The sequence below is a fragment of the Coptis chinensis genome, chromosome 9, assembly GCF_015680905.1.
Source record: "Coptis chinensis isolate HL-2020 chromosome 9, ASM1568090v1, whole genome shotgun sequence".
Lineage (NCBI taxonomy): Eukaryota > Viridiplantae > Streptophyta > Magnoliopsida > Ranunculales > Ranunculaceae > Coptis > Coptis chinensis.
In genome coordinates, this window is record NC_141464.1 from 67613302 (window position 1) to 67622166 (window position 8865).

The following is an 8865-nucleotide window of genomic DNA, read 5'->3' on the forward strand; positions in this document are numbered from 1 at the left end:
TGTGATGGCTTTTTTAGGACAGTTAAATAGTAATATAAATTCATGGAGTTCGCTGTTTGCAAATCCTGCCACCATTTTCCAAAGTGGTCAACTAGAATGGATTGAACCCCAATGGCCACTAGTTCGATTTCCCTCAAGGCCACCGGCGAGGCAGTACCCGGTCGAATTTCCAACCAGGGCCCCGGGATTAGTCGAGGTGCGTGTAAACTGGTCCAGACACCCGGTTAGCAAAAAAAAAAAAAAAAAAACTGATATGGTGTTAGATGTGGCTAATGTACCAAAAGATATACTATTAGAAGGGATTGAAAAATGGAGTATTCATCTAGTAGGTTTCTTTGTAAACAAAAGGCTTCCTTTCCCTGTGGTAAAAAGAGTACTAGAAAGAACTTGGAAAACTAAAGCAGGATATGAGATAGCAACAGACAAGGAGCTCTTCTACTTCAAATTTCAAGAAGAGGAGGATAGACAAATGGTTCTTGAAAAAGGGCCACTTTTTATTGCAGGGAGAGTCTTCATGGTGAGGCCTTGGACTACAAAGCTGGACGAGTAGATGAAGAGCATGACTACCCTACCAATTTGGGTCAAGTTATGGGGGGTACCTAAACTACTATGGACTAAAAATGGAATCATCTTTATAACAAGCAGAATAGGAAAACCACATTGTTGGGATGATGCTACAAATAGGCTTGATTATGCCAAAGCATGTGTTGAAGTGCCTATCAGTGAAACATACCCAGATAGCTTGAGATTCAAGATTGGTGGTCGTGAAGTAGAAGTGGGGGTTGAATACATGTGGTTACCAGCTATTTGCTCTTTATGTAACAAACTAGGTCATAAAGAGCCAAAGTGTCAGAACAGAACAGGGACAAATACAAACACTGTAGGAGAAAATGCAAGAGGGGAAGGAGAGGTACCAGTAGGTAATATGGGCATGAATGCCATTCAAGGTGAAATTGGAGAAGGCACTTCTCTAGGTCAAGAGAATCCAGCAGGATCAAGTAAAACTATTTCACATGGGCAGGATACTGCAGTAAATGAAACTATCAGACCTGAAATATCACAACAAGCTTTAGTTGTGTTTGAGGAAGTAATTGGTACAGTTGTACCCCAGGGTCAATGTCAGGCTCTAGCAGCAGTTGAAGAGATAGTAGCTAACCCAAACCATAATCTTTCACTGGTTAATGTTAGTAATGACAATAACAATACACAACAGGGACATGCAACACAGGTTTGCACTCAAGTCTCAGCAGATGTTCAGAGGTCTCATATTGATTCTGTAGATAATGTTACTCTCCATGCAACAAGGGGTGAACAGTAGGCTAATGGATAGGGAAGTGTTGTATTACCACCTCAAGATTCTAGTTCAGCCTCTAGAAATTAGGTGAGAGAATTGGAGGTGGTATGTCAGGAAGAGAGGAACCAATTTGCTGTCTTGGTAGATACAGAAGATGATCTTGAGGATGACATCTCTGACAAGGAAAAGGACTTATTTTCTGATCATGAGGTGGAGAGCACACAAGATGAGGTATTGAGACTCAAAAGTGGAAAGGCTAGAAGTAACTCTTGCAGTACTGATAGTTCTAATATGAGTGCACCTTCTAAAGCTAGAACCAGGGCACAAAGGAGGTCTAATGAAGAGGTAACCTCTCCTATCTATGAGAAGAGTGGAAAGAAAGGAAAGGCTAAGTCCAAAGGGTCAGGTGGGAAAATGTTGTCTCAATGGAAATGAACTGTAGTGTATAGAATGTAAGGGGGATGAATCACGCCAATAAAGCTAAAGAAATTGGCAACTTTAAAATTAGGAATAAGGTATGTCTGATGGAAATCCTAGATACTAAGGTTCGGCAGGTGAATAATGAGGCCTTAAAAAGGATATGCTGCCTTACATGGGCTTTTGTGCATAACTATGCAAGTGATCCTGCTGGAAGAATATGGATAGTGTGGGATGACACCAAGGTGGACATTCAGAAAATAAAGGAAACTACACAGCGTATTCATGTTAAGGCTACTTTTTTGCAAGATGGCTCTAGCTTTATGCTCACAGTGGTGTATGCTTCTAATAGTAGAAATGAAAGAAGGCAGTTATGCTTTTATGGCTAGTGCATGAAATGTAGTAGGAAACTTTAACAATGTATTGTATTCTCATGAGAGAATTGGTGGGGAACCTGTTCTATCTAGAGAAATTGTCACGTTTGCAAACCTAATTGCTCACACTGGGCTAATTGATCTTAACTCCGATCCACTGGTAGTTTTTTTCACTTGGACCAATTGTAGTGAAGATGTGAGAAAATGGTCCAAGATTGATAGGGTTTTGGTTAATGCTCAATGGATTAATCAGTATTCTTACTCCTATATATGTTGAGTTTCACCCACATGGCATCTATGATCATTCCCCTATGGTCATCAATATTTTTAATAAAGTCAAGAGAAAGCTACCTTTTAGGTTTTGCAACTACTGGGCTTTACATCCGGATTTTCTAGAAACTGTGAAATCATGTTGGGATTTGGAAGTCTATGGTAATAGGATGTTTAGGTTCATTCAGAAAATGAAAGTTGTTAAGAACAAGTTAAAAGGCTGGGCTAGGATACACTTGTCAGACCTACAAAAGAGGGTGGAGGTAGCAAGAGAAGAGTTGAAACATATACAAAGGTGCCAACAAATTCGACCTTTAGATTCTGTTCTCAGCAATAAGGAGAAAGTGAGTAGGTCTAATCTTGTTAGACTAATTGAGATGGCACAAGTGGAATTCTGTCAAAGATCAGAGTGTGATTGGATGCAATATGGGGATAAATGTAACTCCTTCTTCTTTGCAGCAATAAAGGAAAAAAAGAATAGGAATCTTATCTGGTCTCTAGAGGACTTAGATGGCAATAGGCTCCAGGGAGATGAAAAGATATCTCAAGCTTTTGTTCAATACTATAAAGAAATCTTGGGGGTGGATGTAGGAATCCAATGCAGTGATGCAGAGTTTGAGGAACTTGAAGTTAGAAGAGAAGTGAGTTCAGTAGAAGCAACACAGCTTGAAGCGTGCAGTACTACTGAAGTAATTCAAATGGCTCTCCATGAAATGCAGGACAATAAGTCACCAGGACCAGATGGTTTCAATGTGTACTTTTACAAGAAAGCTTGGTCTATAGTTGGATAGGAGTTTATACAAGCTGTTAAGTATGCTTTTGAAAACAACTATATGTATAGAGGTTTAAACTCTACATTTTTATGTCTTATACCTAAAAAGTGTAAGCCTTCTAAGATAGATGAATATATACCTATTGCATGTTGTAATGTGGTCTACAAATGCATATACAAAGTTGTTAGCAATAGGATAAAAACTTTATTGGGCCTTATGATTGATCTCAACCAATTAGCTTTTATGCCTGGACAGAGTATACATGATAACATCTTGTTGGCTCATGAACTTATTAGAGGATACAATAGAACCCATGGCCCCCACATGTGTTCTATCAAGATAGATGTTCAGAAAGCTTATGATTCTGTGAGATGGAACTCCATGGAAAAGTATTGCAAAGGTTAAGATTCCCTAACTCCTTCATTAAATAGTTATCAACGTGTTATTCAACTCCTTACTACTCTATTTTGGTTAATGATATGGTTCCCCCCAAGGATATTTTGAAGGAAGGAAAGGACTGAGACAGGGTGACCCTCTGTCCCCTTACTTGTTTGTGTTGATTATGGAGGTTTTGGGAGGTTTAATGAAACAAGTTATGGCTAGAAAAAGCATTGAATACCATTCTAAGTGTAGTAGAATGGAAATTTCCCATTTATGCTTTGCAGATGATGTATTACTGTTCTGCAAAGGTGATGCAAGATCAGTAGAAGGAGTCAAAGAGGTCTTAACTTCCTTTTCTAAACTCACAGGTTTGAACTTAAATCCAAAGAAGACTACTATGCTTACAGGTAGCATCTCTGCCTATGGAAGTAGTGATCTAGATGATATCCTAGGTGTTACTCTTGTTAAGCCACCAGTTAAGTACTTGGGGATGCCTCTCACCTCTTCTAGATTGGGTATGAAGGATTGTTTACTTTTAGTTGAAATGTACTCATCCAGAATCATAAACTGGAAGAATAGGATGTTAACCTTTGCAGGAAGAGTGCAATTGATTCAATTTGTTCTGCAATCTTTCCTCAGTTACTGGGCAAAAACCTTCATTCTACCGATAGGAGTTGTGTCAATGATTTCAAAAATTACTAACAAGTTTTTATGGTTTGGTCCTTTAATGGCCAAAAAGCTTCATAAGGCTAGTCATGCAACCCTTAGGTTCAGTAAGATGGAAGGGGGTCTGAATATTATAGATGCCAAGATTTGGAATATTGTAGCTTACTATGGACTAGTGTACAAAATTGCAAGTAGGGAAGACACTTTGTGGACCAAGTGGATTTGGGAGTACCAGTTTAGAGAGAAACATTTTTGGACGCTCAAGATGCCTAAGGACTGTTCATGGGTGTGGAGGGCTATACTCAAATGTAGGAAGGAGGCAGCTGATTTTATAAAGTACTTGATTTGTAATGGGGAAGGTACTAGCCTATGGCATCAACCATGGTGTTCAACTGAGTGTTTACATAACAATGCGGAAGCCAAACAAATGTTACAACTATCCGAGGAGGCTACGGTTGCTGAACTGATTCAACAAGGTCAGTGGATGGAACCATAAAGTTACAAGCTTACCAGAGGGTGCGTTGAAAAAGAGCATAATGAGTGTCGAAATTCACCATTATATACTTGGGGGAGGACAAGATTGTGTGGTCTGCTACTTTTTCTGGGAAATTCAACACAAAATCAACTTACTTAGGGATTAAGCATATAAAGGAAAAAGTGAAATGGTACAAACTTGTATGGGGGAACTCTGTGTACCTAAACACTCCTTTATAGCTTGGCAGCTATTCAGTGGCAGCTTATCTACTCAGGATAGACTCTCTAAGAAGAACATACTCCAACAATTTGAATGTATATTTTACAAAAATTCGAGAGAGAATTCGCATCATCTCTTTTTCAATTGTCTTTATGCCAAGGAGGTGTGATCAGGAGATAAGAGAAGTATGGGATTGGAAGCAGATGTAATTGATTCAAATCAAGAGTGGTACAAGATATTTAGAAGAACAAGGAAGAATACATCTGATTCTGAGATCATAAGGGTCGTAGATAGTGCAGTGATTTATGCATTATGGAACGAGAGAAACAGCAGAATATTCAAGAAGAGATTCCACTCGCCTTCTCAAGTTCTAAAGGATATAATGAAAAAAATGAAGCTATATTTACAGCAGGAACTCAAGAATGTTGATAACACAGTGGCAACAAGGCTTATGATGGATACTTTGGGCATCGACATGAGCTATAGAAGTATAGGGATAAAACAAGTGCAATGGCCACTACAAGAAACAGGGTCTTTGGCGACAAAAAATTGTCGCAAAAAATTGCAGAAACGTCGCTAATATAACTTGGCGACGCTTTTTGGAGTGTCGAGTCAACGTCGCTAATGCTATAGTCGGCAATGATATGCAGCCACGCTATTTTAACGTCGCCAAATAGCAGATATTTATCGACGTTTATTACTGTCACTATTTCTCTGATTTCGTCGCTAACTCATTTTGGTATTCTCAATGCAGTAACGTCGCAAAAGATGAAATTTTGGCGACATTTTTAAAATCGTAGGTAATAAAGCATTACTAGCAACATTTTTATCGTCAATAAAAGTCTGAAAAATTTGAAAATTTTAGCATTATTAGCAACGTTTTAATCATCGGTATAAGTTCAAAAAATTAAAAAACAAAGATCTTATTAGTGACGTTTTTATTGTCACTAAAGATATCAGTAATTTGAAACTTTGGTTATATAAGCGACGTTGTTGATCTAAAATATTTGAATTTTGTGTGTTTTTAGTGATGTTTCTATCGTCGAAAAAAGTAAAACGAATTAAAAAAATTAGTGTTATAAGTGACGTTTTGATCGTAGCTATTGGTTAGTTGTGATCATATTCCCACACTACATGTGTCGCAAAAGACTATTTTGGTCAATAATATCGTTGCCGATTGTGCACCATTTGTACAATTATTCTCTCTCTCCCTCCCCCCCTATTCAACAAATAAACACACAACCAGAACATCAATTATCTTAAGCAACAAATTTTCAATAAATAAAAGTGAGTTAATTCACTCCATTAGAAACAAAAGAGAGTTGCATCATCCCCTTTCATAATTTTTATTTCTGAACTCATCTTAAGAAAAGTATTAACTTAAACAAAAACATTTCTAAACATCCTTCAAGTAGCTTGCGAATGAACCGTCTTCACAAAAAAAAAAAGATAACAAATAGCATTTAGATTCCTCTAGTGCCTCTTGCAATTCCAAACCGCCATTTCTACACAGAAGCTAATACCAAACCGATCCATTTTGACGTAAGATTATCTGCATACAAAGATATTATCTATTAGACCACAAAAAAAAAAAAAAAAAAAATGGAAACAAAAAATATAATAGTTTCATCACGTCAAAATTAAAATCTGGTGAACTATTAACAATTATGTTAAGTTTAAATTGTATCCAAATAATTTATCCATTAGACCTCTACTAGCTAGTATTCATTGAGATAAATCTAAGAACTTAACTATATACAAAACAAAATTTTCATTAATATGAAGGCACAAAGGTACAAGGCCAGAGGAGTCTGCAGTACGAAGTTATATACCTCCTTAGCAAGGCACTAAGGAAAGCATAGACTCTAAAGACCACGAATATATAAGCCAAAATCACATTTTCCATTTCAAAGAATATTAGGGCAATCAAGCTATGCTAGGGCTAAAAAAGATGTAGTAAGAATTATCCCTATTATGAAACAGATTTCAAAGGTTTTCAGGGTGGCTGAAAAGGTACAAAAGTTATTACTAATAAAACACAAGTGAAACAAGGTGCCACCAAACTCTTAGCCACAAAACATACCAAATATTAGGAATTGAACTGTAGTGATGCCCTTCACCACTTGCAAATGGTAGGCCAACTTAAGTAGAGTTTAATTAGTGTTAAAAGATGAATATTCACTCCACTAGCATTAATTACATACCAACCCACAATGATCAACACCTCATCTTCAATTGTATGCAAGCGGTAAGAGTTCTCCCTTCCTAAAGTGAATATCTAAATCTTGCTGGAAAAGAGTTTTACTATAATATGACAATACCACACCACTAAACATACCAATTAACGTTCAATTTGTTCGCTTAACTGCCTTGAACAATCCATATACCCAACACTTTAAACTAGTGAGAAACAAGCTCTTATGACAATTAACTTAAGGAGGAAATTAACTTATTACTCTTTTTAAATATAAACACTATTTGAAGTATCAAAGTGAAATTAACTACTCAGGGGTGCATCTTCGGTTGAAGTGTGAAGTTGGTAAGGAAAATCATTGAACAAGCAACCAGTGAGGGTAGGAACCTTAGGCAACCATAGTCCAATAAACTTAGCTCTGCAAATTGTAGACTGGGGCACCGCAAAAACCACATAACTCACTTATTAATTCAAACATCCAGAAGGGAGCATAACAAGTAGATATTCAAAAGGGTGACCGACTTACTTCACAATCCCCTTGTGTAGTTCTTGTAAACCTCCACAGGAAAGTCTTTATCGTGGGATTTCCCATCTCAAAGTTTAGGAACTTAAGTATGTTTGTTTTCATCTTTACTACCTATGAACAAAACATAAAGCATTTGCAAATTTAGATGACATTGAAACAAAAATAACAAGCGAACAAATGAGGTTGAGACGCACAAGGGCAAAAGGATTTACCTCTTGCTTGGTGTAGTTCTTCTTCCTATTAATTAGGGTGTTTATGTAGGAATGGAAATGGTGTATGGTTGCTCCTTCCGATAAGGAGGGCAACAAAAACCTACCTTTTTCTGGATTTAACTTTCTCGGTCTTTAGACACTCTAGTTGTTGGATTATCCCTTAGAAATGCTGTCTAAAACCCTTCATAGTCAACAGAGGTAATACACATACAAAAAAATAAAGGCACACAATATACATGCAAGATCCATATAATACATCATAATTATGATCAATAAGGTAAAGTAAGTAAAAATTCAATTTGAACATACTATCTTGCAGGAAGCATAACCCTTGCTACAATTATTCAAATGCAATGAAACTTGGTTCACTTGAAAACACAGATAGAGTGCTAACTTTTCTGCCTAGGTTATTATAGCTTAAAATTGACTCTAACTATGCCAAAACACAGTTGGAAATCAGTCTAGTACACTTAAAATTAGGTTGGAACAGTCCACCTTTCAAAACCCGTAACCTCTAGCTCAGTAATCCAAATATCATGAAATTGGAATAGTTAGAAAGCAGATATAGAGTACTAACTTTACTGCTTAGATCACTAAAACCCAAATCTAACTCTAGCTACTACAAAATCGAGCGCGAAGTTAGTCCAGCGTAGTTTTCCTAGCATGCTAGAATACCATCTTTGGACTTGCGTAACTCCTGACTCGGATATCCAAATACCATGAAACTGGAACCCTTGGTAAATAGATTTAGATAACTAACTCTTCATCCTAGATCACTATATCCCAAAACCCACTCTAACTAAAACAAATTCTAGTGCAAAGTCAGACCAGTGCAACTACCACAGGACATACAGAAAAACAAGTGTTCTTTAAATATTATCAAGTCTATAGCAAGTGAATCACCCGTATGAAACATTGAAGTGAAAACTTACATGTCCCTTGCGCACCGATTCTCACTGAGCAGCCAAACAATGTAATCAATCAAGCTATTTACTTGACTCAACTAAATGAAAGTCTTGTAATGGAACCCAGTCCACCGTAATAAAGGAATAGTAGATCGTCCT

The 8865-nt window shown here is 37.1% G+C and overlaps 1 long non-coding RNA gene across 1 annotated transcript; it reads right to left on the reverse strand.

Moving 5' to 3' along the window:
* Positions 1-7373: 7373 nt before the first annotated feature.
* Positions 7374-7973, reverse strand: LOC147477547 (uncharacterized). Its single transcript, XR_015207276.1, has 3 exons — positions 7802-7973; positions 7590-7700; positions 7374-7495 (listed from the first exon to the last, which is right to left on the reverse strand). It is a non-coding gene; the product is annotated as an uncharacterized LOC147477547 (long non-coding RNA).
* Positions 7974-8865: the final 892 nt, after the last annotated feature.